The sequence below is a fragment of the Zonotrichia albicollis genome, chromosome W (genome assembly GCF_047830755.1).
Source record: "Zonotrichia albicollis isolate bZonAlb1 chromosome W, bZonAlb1.hap1, whole genome shotgun sequence".
Classification (NCBI taxonomy): Eukaryota; Metazoa; Chordata; class Aves; order Passeriformes; family Passerellidae; genus Zonotrichia; species Zonotrichia albicollis.
Genome location: NC_133859.1, coordinates 7730887 through 7745013, shown reverse-complemented (window position 1 = coordinate 7745013; position 14127 = coordinate 7730887). Strand labels below are relative to the sequence as shown.

The 14127-nt window shown below is 43.7% G+C and overlaps 1 protein-coding gene and 1 long non-coding RNA gene across 2 annotated transcripts in view; both read left to right on the top strand.

Moving 5' to 3' along the window:
- The window catches only part of LOC141726811 (uncharacterized), a 190106-nt gene that overhangs the window by 11858 nt on the left and 164121 nt on the right, over nucleotides 1–14127 (top strand). The window lies entirely within an intron of this gene.
- LOC141726832 (uncharacterized) lies at nucleotides 286–8951 on the top strand. The gene is made up of 2 exons (XR_012577800.1): nucleotides 286–5202; nucleotides 6433–8951. It is a non-coding gene; the product is annotated as an uncharacterized LOC141726832 (long non-coding RNA).

The window sequence follows — 14127 nt, the reverse complement described above, 5'->3', positions numbered from 1 at the left end:
GGTCGGGTGAACCCGTGTATGTGTGTATTGGGGGTTCATTGTTCTGATGGGGCAGAACCGCTGAACCCGTTTGTGTGTGTATGTGGTGTCCGGACACTGTGTCGCAGTATGGTTAATGCACGGTGTGGTCAGTGCACTGTGTTTGTAATCATGCAAGTGTATAAGTGTATGGTGTATAAAAGACAGTAGATCTACACTGCTCTACAGTGCGGGGGGGGGGGGGGGGGGGAGTTTCCTACCCGTGACTGGAGGGGCTGAGTAAGCACTGGCCGGGGCAGGCTGTGGGGGTGGGGAGCGCCCAGCAGAGAAAATAGAGCAAGCAGTGGTGAAGCGTGGGTGAGGACATCCATCAAGTAAACGTGGTAAATTGTTGTGTAGTTGGTGCACGCTTTCACTGTGGCTAGACGAACCCAAGGGGTTCCTCTGCCCCAGTGGTTTGGACTCGACCCCTGGGAGTTTGTGAATCCTGTGAATTACTGGATAGATAGAGGAGACAAACGAGTTTATTTAGAGGGGCTCTACCAGACTTCAGCTGGTACTATAGTAGGTCTGGACTGGGAACAGCCTGCTGTAGAGGATTTAGAGTTCCCTGTAATAAATGGAATAGCCTGCCTTTGCGGGAAATTTTGGGTAGCCTTTGGTGCATCAAGAGGCTGGCACGCTGCGTGGGTACTATTGCAGTGCAGAGTTTGTGAGAAATGCTGGTTTTGCTGTTCTACTAAGCGTAGGGACACATGCCCCGAGTGTAGATTAAAGGTTTCGGATCAAGCTGATTCAGAACCTAAGATCTTAAAGCTTGTGTGTGGAAAATCACATCTGATACCTGCCACCTGGAGTGTGTGGGAGGAAGACTGGGAAACTACTGTGAAAGCCTGTGAAAAGAAGTTTGGGTGGAAGGGAGATAGGGCAAGAAGGAAATAACGGGAATTAACTAGAGCAAGGAAGTCCCTCGGGCTAGCCCCTTAGGGTGCATCTTGGCCCACTGGAAGGAAGTCACTAGCCGGGGGGGCTCTGAGAATAAAAAGGATCTAATCCAGTACTGCACACGCTGGTGGCCCTTATACAGGTTAAAGGACGGAGCAAAGTGGCCAACCACTGGAACCCTAGATTATAATACCTTACTGCATTTAATGTTGTTTTTAAGACGGGAAGGTAAATGGGATGAGGTTTCGTATGCTGATATGTTTTTTCTGTTTTAAGAAATCACCAAGAATGGCAAAGGGACTGTGGGATTAAATCACCCTCAGATCCACTGGTCTTGGCCCTTGAAAAGGATAACAACGCAAAGAGAGGGCAAATCAAACGCTGTTGTTCAGCATGCAGTATAGGACAACGGTGTATGAGATCAGATAAGGTCTATCATTCTGAGGAGCAAGAACGAGATACATTTGAGTGGATGAAAGCTCCTTCTCGAAGGAGGGAGGTTGAGGCTGAAGCTGAGGATGAGGGTGAAGGGAACTTCCCCAAAAGGGGGGAGGACTCAGGTGGGGAAGGCACATCCACTAGAACCCACCCCACCCATGGGAGTCCAGTTCCATCTAGAACCAGGAGGCAAGTAATGTTGCAGGCCCCTCTGTGAGAGGCAGTGGGACCAGAAGGAGGGAAATTAACGATTAAAGTGCCATTTACCACTCTTGATTTAGAGGCATGGGAAAGGATTGCTAGGAATTATCGTGTTGATCCGATACTCACTGCCAAATGTCTAGGATATGTTATCAAACAACACAATCCAGACTGGAATGACATCCAGCTACTACTAGATGCCTTCCCTGAAACAGAAAAACAGCTGATCTTTAAGACAGCAGGGACTTTGGCAGAGGATTACTGCAAGGCCACACAGCTAGATGTAAAAGAACATTTCCCCCTCCAAGACCCAGAATGGGATCCTAATGTGTCAGCAGAGGTAAAGAAATTAGCAGAGTATCAAGAGTGGATAGCAACAGGAGTGGAAAGAGCTATTCCAAAAACCATAAACTGGTCTGCCTTATATTCCCTTAAGCAGGGGCCTTCTGAAACTCCTTCTGAATTTCTAGAGTGTTTAAGGGATACCATGCGTCGTCATACATCATTAGATCCGGAGTCTGAGATAGGGATAAATCAACTAGTTAATTCATTTTTGGGGCAGTCTGCTGGAGATATCAGACGCAAACTTCAGAAAATTCGGGGACCGGATGGGAGGAATCTTGAAGTCTTGCTAGAGGAAGCCTGGAGGGTATTTAGTAACTGGGAAGAAGGATATAAACAAGGAATGAAAAGGTTGGTGGCAGTGGTACAGGAGGAAAAACAAAGAAAATACAACCAGGGACCACCAAGACTAGGACCACCTCGGTTGGGCAGGAACCAGTGTGCAATCTGCAAAAGAATTGGTCACTGGAAAGATCAGTGTCCAGAACGGAGATGGGGTGACCAACAAATGGCTGCACACGTACAAAACAACTGAGGAGGACTGGGGGATTCTGCCCCAGTGGATCCACTGGTTATAACAATGAGGCTGGGGGAAGAAGGGAAAAGGGTGGAATTCTTGGTTGATACGGGAGCTACATATTCAGTTTTAAATAAAGCTTTAGTACCCGTGGAAAATGATTATGTTGTAGTGCAGGGGGCAACTGGCCAGTCTGAAAGGGCATATTTTTGTAAATCTTTGAGGTATAAATTAGGAAAACAATGGGGTATTCATAAATTCTTGTACATGCCCAATTCACCAAAGGCACTTTTAGGCAGAGATTTATTGGAGCAATTACAAGCAACCATTACATTCAAAAATGGGGAAATTACTCGTGAGGTGAATGAGCAAAAGTACATAGAAGTATTAAGTTTAACCCTAACAGCTATTGAAATTAAGGAAGAAATTGATGAAGAAATACTAGGTCAGGTATTTCCCGGGGTGTGGGCCTCTGATGTACCGGGGAGGGCGAAAAATGCCTCCCCCATAGTAATTAAGCTCAAGGAGGGAATACAACCAGTGAGAATCAAGCAGTACTCCCTAAAGAAAGAGGATAGGGAAGGAAACAGCCCAAAAATTGAAAATTTTCTGCGGTTAGAGTTACTGAAAGAATGCCAATCTGATTTCAATACTCCTATTTTACCTGTTCAGAAAGCTGATGGGTCATACTGGATAGTACAGGATTTGAGGGCTGTCAATAGAATAACAGAAGATTTGTATACGGTGGTAGCCAATCCATATACTTTATTAACTTGTCTAACACCTGAGCTAACCTGGTTTACTGTTTTAGATCTAAAAGATGCCTTCTTTTGCCTCCCCATCCACGAAGCCAGCCAGAAAATTTTTGCATTCGAATGGGAAAGCCATAACAGTGGGCGCATGTATTTGTCCATGTTTAGAGCAAATTTGGGGAAAAATCCCCCAAAGGAGCTCTGGTGGGAAAAACAGATCCAATCGGCCCCTCCCCCCAACTGGTCCGGGAGGGAAAAAATACCTCCTTGGAGAAAGGTGGAAAAAAACTGTTTATTAAACAATAAAACAAACACAATATCAAACAATGAGACCCCTTGCCACTCTAAAAGAGATGACAAACTGAGAAAACCCCGGGTTGAAGCTCAGCTCACTCAGTCTCTGATCAGTCCCTCCGGTGCTGGAATTGTCGCAGGCCAGGCCTGGCCCGGTGGGCCACAGGTGCAGCTGCCAGTGCTCTCCTGGGTGTTCAGTCCAGAGCAGTTTCAGGAGGTCCAAAGAAAAGGGAAAAAAAAACAGTCCAGGGAACTTCTTTGCCTCAGCTAGCTAAAAACTAACTAAAAAGCAAAAGAAGAGCTCTCTGTCCCGCTGTCTGTCTGCAGACAACACAGTCAGGAGCAGGAATGTGGAGGAGTGAGTGCAAGTGTCTGAAAACAAACTGCGCGCTTCTTCTCTTCCCCCCTTCACTCTCTGTAACACTCTTAAAGGTGCAAAACTTATTATTATTCAACATAAACAGAATGAGATGACTGGGGAATAAAAGCATCATATAGTCAACCCAGGACAGCGCAAAACCCAGCTCACATGGACCAGATTACCTCAGGGCTTCAAAAATTCTCCGACTTTGTTTGGGGAGCAACTTGCAAAAGATCTGGAGTCCTGGGAAGCTCCACAGGACGAAGGAAGGCTTTTGCAGTATGTGGATGATCTTCTAGTGGCCACTCGGACAAGGGAAGCAAGAGAAGCCTGGACGGTAAGCCTTTTGGATTTCCTAGGACTTTAAGGATGCAGAGTATCAAAGAAAAAGGCACAGGTAGTGAAACAGAAGGTGATCTACCTGGGGTAAGAAGTGAGTGCTGGGCAACGGAATTTAGGCAGGCTCGCAAGGAAGCCCTATGCCAAACCCCAAAACCCCAGACAATAAAAGAGTTCCGAACCTTCTTAGGCATGGCAGGATGGTGCCGGCTGTGGATTTATAATTATGGACTGCTTGTCAGACCCCTCTATGCTCTTATTGCCGATGGAAGCAGAAATAGCCAGTGGACAAAAGAAGCCACACGGGGCTTTCACCAGCTAAAGAATGCTCTCATGTCAGCTACGGCTTTGTGACTTCCAGATGTAAGTAAACCATTCTTCCTATTTTCCCATGAAAGACAGGGAATTGCCCTGGCAATACTGGCTCAGGACCTGGGTCCATACCGAAGGGCAGTTGTTTACTTCTCTAAGCAACTAGATGCAACAGCCAAAGGCTGGCCAGGTTGCCTCAGAGCTGTAGCACCAGTCGTACTGAATATTCAAAAGGCACGCAAGTTTACCCTGGGACAAAAAATGACTATGCTAGTGTAACACACAGTGTCCGCAGTACTGGAAGTAAAGGGTGGCCACTGGCTTTCACCACAGAAGTTCCTAAAATATCAGGCCATTATGGTAGAGCAAGATGATGTAGAGATAGTATTGACTAATATTGTCAACCCAGCTTCCTTTCTCAGTGGAAATCAAGGAGAAGCAGTACACCATGATTGCCTGTAGACCATTGAAACTACCTACTCCAGCCATCCAGACTTAAAGGACACTCCTTTGGACGATGCAGAGACCCGGTTCACTGACAGGAGCAGCTACGTTGCCAATGGGAAGCGACATACTGCATATGCAGTGACCACCTGCAGAGAGGTAATCGAGTCTGGATCCTTACCAACAGGCACCTCTGCGCAGAAGGCTGAGATAATTCCCCTGACCCGTGCCTTGGAAATGGCAAAAGGAAAGAGAATAAACATCTACACAGACTCGAGGTATGCATTCGGAGTCGTACATGCACATGGGGCCATCTGGAAAGAGAGGGGACTGCTGACCTCACAGGGAAAGAACATCAAACATGCACAAGAGATAATCCAGCTGCTGGAAGCAGTTCAGCTGCCTGAAAAGGTAGCAATTATGCACATTAAGGCACACCAAAAAGTGAGCGCAGAATTGGAAGAAGGAAATTAACTGGCAGATAGAGGGGCAAAAGAAGCAGCAAAATGTGAGGTAGCTACTGAAGGAGTCCTAATTCCAAATGGACAAATTTCCCTTGAAGGTAAGCCAGAATATAATGAGAGAGAAAATTAACTGAAGATCTAAAAAGGACGTATAACCAAGAAGGATGGGCTACCATTGAAAGGAAGCTGGTAATCCCTTCCCATTTATTGTGTTCACTAGTAAGAGAAGAACACCAGAAAACGCACTGGGGAAAAGATGCCCTATACACATACCTGATTTAAAGAATTGTTGCTAGGAATTTATAGGCCACTATTACTCAAGTGGTCTGACAGTGTGATCTTTGCCTACAGACTAACCCCAAAAATACCCCCAGACCAAAACTTGGTCATATTGGGAGAGGCCATGGGCCTGGACAGCAGTGGCAAATTGACTTTTCAGAACTCCCAAGGAAAGGGGGGCATCGGTATTTGCTGGTATTGACAGATACATTTTCAGGGTGGCCAGAAGCATTCCCCACCAGAACTGTCAAAGCTAGAGAAGTGACCAGGGCATTATTACAAGAAATAATACCACTCTTCGGAGTTCCAGCCACAATATCCTCGGATAGAGGATCACATTACATTTCCAAAATAGTGCAACAGATTAGTAGCCACCTGGGCATAGACTGGCAACTTCCCACCCCATACTGCCCCCAATCAAGCGGCCAGGTGGAGAAAATGAATCATTTGATTAAGCAGCAAATCATAAGACTGGGGAAGGAAGTTAATCTACCCTGGCCCAAAGCTCTTCCACTAGCACTATTGCGAATTTGAACTAAACCTCGAGGTAGAGAAAAGTTGAGCCCTTTTGAAATACTCTATGGAAGACCATATGGAATACAAAAGGGAATGTCCACCCACATTGGAGAGGTAACACTAGCCGCCTACATGGTGGTCTTAAGCAAACAGCTCAGAGAAATTGAGAAACACGTAGCTGGAACTCAGAGCAGGGAGCTAGATGGACCAGTACATAACATACAGCCTGGAGATTATGTATATGTTAAGTCTCTTACAGAAAAGACCTTGGAACCACAGTGGGAGGGACCGTTCCAAGTGCTTCTCATCACCTTCACTGCAATCAAAATCAAGGAGCAGAACACCTGGATTCATCACTCTCGGGCAAAGAAGGCCCAGAAGCCCCTTGAGGAGTGACTCCAGGAGACAATGAACTGAGACTAAAACTTACTAGGGCAAAATGAGTATATTGCGATCGGGAGTAGTTCATACTTTAGTTTACAGAATTGTTTTGTATGGAATTATAACTGATGTTTTAGAACTAGAGAGTACCTCTATCCAAGGCAATGCTGAATGGCCTTGGTCCCAGGCGTTTAATCAGTATACTGGATCCATGGGAAAACCTTCTGAGATAAAGGATTTAAACCTATCCACTGTAGTAATTCACGGGAATCAGGTATAGGAGGAGCAGGAATGGCAGGAACAAGAACTGTGGACACTTCAAGGGATCAGAGAAGAAATCAAGGTAGGGTGCTGGATGATAAATGGGATGGCTTATGAGAGACCAAATGAAATTTGTGTCTCAACCTCTCCTGGTGTATATGAACACCAGGAAGTTTGTGATAGCCTAAATGAATCAGACTGTCGGTGTAATTTCACCTTAATACAGCCTGTAGAATTGACTTGCCTTTGGGCTCAGGATGCTATTGGACATTTATTTAAATTCAAAGTAGACACTGCACTTTTTACCACAGCAGGACCTTATACAACCCATACTAAGGCTCAAATAGTTCAGACTCAACCCAAACTTGAACCTGAGGTGTATGAAATAGGCCCCTACGTAGTGAGGAATGTGGGTGAACAACAACTATTGTTCAATCCAGAATGGTCTCTCAAACGTGTGGAGTTGATGATGCAAATTAACAGCTCAAAAATCCAACCAGGCTGCTCCGCCTTCCTAAAAACATCCTTTGAGGGCTGGACAATATGGTTACAAAGACAGGCATATGTCAGGAGCAGAATAAGAAAGGATCTAACTGGCATATTAGGGACAAGATTAGGCGTTTTAAACGGAATTGATTCAGAAATACTGATGAATAAGCTGGCCGCTGCAGCAGGTAGCCTAACAAAATCCAAGCAGCCTTTACAGTCATCTCTATTGGCATTAGGAACTAACCAGTGTCAGATTTCCAAAGTACTGCCAAAGTGGGAAACGGCCGGGGACCAAGACCACATGTTAATAGTAGAAGCACTTAGTACAGTTCAAGATAATGTATCTTTAGCATTTAGTTGTATACAAGCACAATTATGGATGCAGGCAACAGCAGCTCTGATCATATGGGAAGGGGGTGAAGGTAATTTTCCAGCTGAAATTCGGAAAATTGAGTGAGATAATGCAGTTGATTTTGAAAGGAAGTTTCAATCCTGGTGGACTATGGTGAATTTCACCAATGATCCTGTTTCTAATGTGGCCACTGCCTTTGTGCTTACCATACATACATAATGCCACTGTTTATGTTATCCATCCCATCATTGCCCTAGGATTAAACCATGAAGAAACAATACTCTACCCTTCAGAACATAGAGTGTGGGCACGAAAGATGAATGAAAAGTGGCAGACAGTAAACTTAGAATCCTGCATTACTAGTGAACAGATGAGATTCATTTGTGAAAGCAATACTATTCATGCCCAGGATGTGTGTTTAGACACTGAACAGAGTATTTGTCACTTTGAAATTCATCCAGTCACTGACCAGAAAACTGTGCTCGTATATACTGGAAAAGGGTTTGTATTCCTGAGAACTGCCTGTGCTGCTGTAAAAATTGGTAGCAATGATGTTATTTTGTCTAGTAGAAATCATTCTAATTTCTGTATTTGTAATTTTGTTAAGATTATCGGGTGTGATTTTTTTGTACTCAGCCGCAGTGACATCCCACCAGCTGATTGAAACCAATTACACAATGTAACACAGATTATCACCTACCCCTATTGGGATGAACCTTACATTAGTAAGCCAATTAATTAAGCACCAAGACCTACTGGAGATCTTGAAGGAAATCCAAGAAAGTGGAAAGAAAGCCTTAATTACTGTCCAACATGATACAAAAGAAATAACCAGAGTTCTACAAAGAATAAAACAAAATGTGGATCATCACTGGTGGGATGTGATCTTTGGGTGGTCACCGACTGGAAATGGAATCTTTAATAAGTTGTGTCATCCCATTGTAGTTTTGCTAATATTAGTTTGGATAAGCTTAGGATCATCTATTATATTGCTAATTTGGAATTGGAGAATACTACAACGAGCAGCTGTATTAACCTCTTTGTAAAACGTTCATGGTAAAGCATTAAGAGACACTTATTGTCGTAAGGGTTTGCATTAAGTAAATGAATTTACTTATTTCCTAGGAAAGGGGGGAATGAGACAGAGTAAAATCCATTTTGAATTAGGTGAAGTGTCTAGGAGAGGTGAAAAGTCTATAAGGCCAAAGCTGAAGTGAAAAACTGCAGGACAGAGATTGTGAGGAGACAGAGAAAAAAAAAAACCAGAAGTGACCACAAGGTCAATCTGCCCTGACCTAGGAATTCTTTTGATAAAGGGGAACTGGCCATAAATGTCACGCGGAATGAATATGTATGAACCTATTGTGAAACTGTATGCATATGTATTTGGAAGGGGAGATAAAAGGAGACCTGAAATCCTCAGAGGTGCGCATGCCTGTTGAGGAGAGCAATGTCCGCATGCATCCAGCCCTGTAATAAACATACCAAGCTTTACAACTTTTACAAAGTTGTGAGGTTTCTTCTTTTCTCCGCAAAACAACAGTCTCTAGGGGCTTTTATGGTATTGCTGGTTTTCTCTTTGATTGTTGGTTCGTTAAGACAAATAAATGCATCCTGGCACCTAGAGGATCACCAATATGGCTTAGATGACCACCACTGTTTCTCTGCAGATTCTTTGGAGATTAGGAAACAAACGCTACCTGAAAGGGGGATGTAGCGAGGTGAGGATCAGTCTCTTCTCCCAAGTAACAAGTGTTAGGACAAGAGGAAATGACCTCAGGTTGCCCCAAGGGACATTTAGATTCGATATTAGAGCAAATTTCTTCACAAAAAGGGTTGTCAAGCCCTGGAACAGGCTCGCCAGGGAAATGGTAGAGTCACCGTGTCAGGAGGGCTTTAAAAGACATGTAGATGTGGCACTCAGGGACGTGGTGTAGTGCTGTAATTGGCAGTGGTGGGTAAACAGTTGGACTTTGTATCAGCCTGGTAATATGGATGGTTTTAGCTGCTACCTCCCAAAAGCATCTTCTGAGAAAGCTGCTCATGTAGGCAGAGGTAGTCACTCAATCCACACTCACACCACAGATAAGTCAGTGAAGAGAGATGGAAAGGGTCTCTATATCGAGTTCCAGTGCGGTTTATTGTAGAATCACGCCAAAGGATTCCAGGGACAAAAGACAAGCAAACAGGGCAGGGTCATGGTTTAAGTATAGGGTCAGGGACCAATCACCTGAGGGCACAGGGCCAGTACAAGGGCAGGGCAACGGGCAGTGACCTATAGGGAAAGGGCAGATTAACGTAATGCTGCAGGAGCATCATGGGAGAAGCCCCTTTTGTTTCACCCTAAGGATGAAGCATTTGCGAAGCCAGTGGTAAATTCTTCCAGGGCAATATCCTAGAAGTTTCCCTAATAGGCTCAAAGACTTCGACGGGACTTGATCTTAGAGGTGTTTTCCAATCTATATTTTTCTATTCTATTCTATTCTATTCTATTCTATTCTATTCTATTCTATTCTATTCTATTCTTTGGGTTTTCCTCTCCTTATTGTTCAGGACATATGGGAAGGAAAAAAATCAGAATGGGTCTAAAAGATGGGGTTGAGAAAATTGCAGGTGATTTATCATTGCCATGTTGCATGTGGGAATAGAAATCCTCTCTCAGAGAAGTTTTTCTGTTGATATGTTGGTTTTGCCAAAGTACTGGCCAATACCATATGTACGGGCTGCACATCTTGATTAGAAACACCAGGCCAGCAATCCCACCCCAGCCCAGGCTCAGCATCTGCAGAAGACTCCCATACCATATAGTGACAGGCAGATTCACACAACTAGATAAGACTTTTTTTCTGCACTGTAAATATTTATTGTAGGTATATAAGCAGAAATTTTCAGAATATTTGAAACAGTGTGACACAATTTTTAAGTTACTATCTGCCTTAGACATTTGTATGTAAGAAATCATGCCTGGTGGGCAGTTCGGGTCAAATCTGGCTAGCTATGGACCCTAGCCCACAGGATCTTACAGAGGACAAAAGGCAAAAGACGAGAGGTGCTCGTCTTCATGTGGGGACAAAGTCCTATTTTATTTCCTAGATAGGAGAGCACCAGGTCATCCAGGTGACTCCCCAGGTGAAAAAGAGGAGGTGGCCTTCTCCCTGGGGGGATTTTGAGCTGAGGGGAAAGGGGGCAGAGGGCAACAGCCAGTGGGATACAAGTGAGGAGGGGCAAGAGGAGGGGCAAACCAGGAAGAGACCACCAACACTGACACTTAGGGGGGAAAGGGGATGACCATGTAATGATAGGATACAAGTCATGTGAACAGTGCAAATTACCAAACACCCAGTGCAAATAACTAAATAACTATTTAGTGGAATACAACATGTTTATTCACATTTTAATGGATGGTTTTGACAAATAAGATGAAATGCTCTCTGTAAAATAAGATATAATATGTTCCATGGTTGATGGTGATTTCCGGAAGGAAAAAAGCTCTACGACTTTTACAAAGTTTGCAGCATCAGCTTTGGTTTTTGTCTGTTTTAAAGTTCAAGGGGTTCTTCTTATCTCTCCCACATTTTTCCTTTAGCTGAGGCAGTTTTTTAAAGAGCACTTTTCACCTAAATCCAAAATGGATTTCTACCCTGGTAAATTCCTACACTGTTTCATTCCCCCCTTTCCTAAAAAAAATAAGTAAATTCTTTTACTTAATGCAAATCTCTATAATAATAAATGTGTCTTAATGCTTTACCATGTACATTGGATAAGGAGGTTTCTCAAGCATACACAACTTTTACCAGTATATGCAAGCACAGTGTTCCGATCAGGGACTGGATGAATCTCAAAGTGGCAAATACTTTGTTTGGTGTCAAGACACACATCTTTGAGCATTAATCTTAGTTGTTCCTTAGTAACACAGGATTCTAAGTTCACTGTTTGCCACTTTTCATTCACCTTTTGTGCCCACACCCTATGTTCTGAGGGGTAGAGCACTGTTTTTTCATGATTTAATCTTAGTGTGATGATTGGATGGATAACATAAACAGTGGCATTACATATAGTAAGCACAAAGGCAGTGGCTACATTAGAAGCAGGATCATAGGTAAAATTTACCATAGTCCACCAGGATTGAAACTTCCTTTCAAAATCAATCGCATTATCTCAGACAACCTTCTGAATTTCAGCTGGAAAATTACTTTTACTCCCTTTCCATATGATCAAAGCTGCTGTTGCCTGCATCCATAACTGTGCTTGTATACAACTGAAAGCTAAAGACACATTATCTTGAATTGTACTAAGTGCTTCTACTACTAACTTGTAGTCTTGGTCCCCGGCCGTTTCCCACTTTGGCAGTACTTTTGAAATCTGCCGCTGGCTAGTTCCTAATGCCAATAGAGATGACTGTAAGGGCTATTTCAATTTTGCTAGACTACCTGCTGCAGTGGCCAGCTTGTTCATCAGTATTTCTGAATCAATTCCATTTAAAACTCTTAATCTTGTCTCTAATATCCCAGTTAGATCTTCTTATGCTGCTCTTGAGGTGTACTTGTGTTTGTAACTACGTTGTCCAGCCTTTAAAGGATGTCCTTAGGAAAGAGGAACAGGCTGGTTGGATTTCTGAGATGTTAATTTGCATTAGCAATTATAGCATCTATATTAAATTTAAATGAGAGACCAATAGCATCCTGAGCCCAAAGACAAGTCACTTCTACAGGCTGTATTAATGTGAAATTACACTAACAATCTGATTCACTTGGGCTATCACAAACTTTCTGGTGCCGGTATACAGGAGAGGCTGAGACACTAATTTGATTAGGTCTCTCATGAGTGGTCCTATTGACCACCTGGCATTCCACCCTGATTTCTCCTCTTCTGATCTCTTGAAGTGACTACAGTTCCTATTCTTGTCACTCTTGCTTCTCATATACTTGCATCTTGTGGATTACTACAGTGGATAGGTTTAAATCTTTTGCAGTAGAAAGTTCTCTTAGGGATCTAGTATACTTCTAATTCTGAGCTCATTCTCAGGTGTGCCTTAATATGCATAATTGCTACCTTTTCAGGTAGCTGAACTGCTTCTAGCAGCTGAATTACTTCTTGCACATGTTTGATGTTCTTTCCTTGTGAGGTTAGCAGTCCCCTCTCATTCCAGATGGCTCCATGTGCATGCACAACTCGGAATGCATACCTCGAGTCTGTATAGATGTTTATTTTCTTTCCTTTTGCCATTTCCAAGGCACGGGTCTGGGCAATTATCTTGGCCTTTTGCGCAGAGGTGCCTGTTGATAAGGGTCCAGATTCTATTACTTCTCTGCAGGTAGTCTCTGCATATCTAGCACATTGCTTTCCACTGGCAACGTAGCTACTCCCGTCAGTGAACCAGGTCTCTGCATCGTCCAAAGGAGTGTCCTTTAAGTCTGGGCAACTGGAGTAAGTAGCTTCAGTGGTCTCTAGGCAATCGTGGTGTACTGCTTCTCCTTGATTTCCACTGAGAAAAGAAGCTGAGTTGACAATATTAGTCAGCACTATCTCTACATTGTCTTATTCTACCATGATGGCCTGGTATTTTAGGAACTTCTGTGGCGAAAGTCAGTGGCCACTCTTTACTTCCAGTACTGCGGACACTGTGTGGGACACTGGTACAGTCATTTTTTGTCCCAGGGTAAACTTGCATGCCTTTTGAATATTCAGCACAACTGCTGCTACAGCTCAGAGACAACTTGGCTATCCTTTGGCTGTTGCATCTAGTTGCTTGGAAAAGTAAGCACCTGCTCTCCAATATGGACCCGAGTCTTGAGCTAATATTCTCAGGGCAAGTCTCTGTTTTTCATGGGAAAATAGAAAGAATGGTTTACTTACATCTGGAAGTCCCAAAGCTGTAGCTGACATGAGGGCACTCTTTAGCTGGTGAAATGCCTGTGTGGCTTCTTTTGTCTACTGGAGATTTCTATTTCTGTTGGAAATCTGATGAGCAGTCCATAATTATAAACTTACATCTGGCACCACTCTGCCATGCCTATGAAGGTTCGGAGTTCCCTTATCATCTGGGCTTTTGGGGTTCCGCATATGGCTTCCTTGCAAGCTTGCTCTAAAGTCCGTTGCCCAGCCCTAACTTCGTACCCTAGGTAGATTACCTTCTGTTTCACTACCTGTGCCTTTTTCTTTGATACTCTGTATCCTTGGAGTCTTAGGAAATTCAAAAGGCTTACCGTCCAGGCCACACACGCTTGCCTTGTCTGAGTGGTTACTAAGAAGGTCATTTACATGCTGCAATAGCCTTCTTTCTGCCTGTGGAGCTTCCCAGGACTCTAGATCTTTTGCGAGTTTTTCTCCAAACAGAGTAGGGGAATTTTGAAGCTTTGAAGGCCTTGAGGCAACACAATCTATGTGAGCTGGGTTTTGCGCCCACTTTTAGTGCTTTCCCATTCAAATGCAAAAATTTTCTGGCTGGCTTCATGGATAGG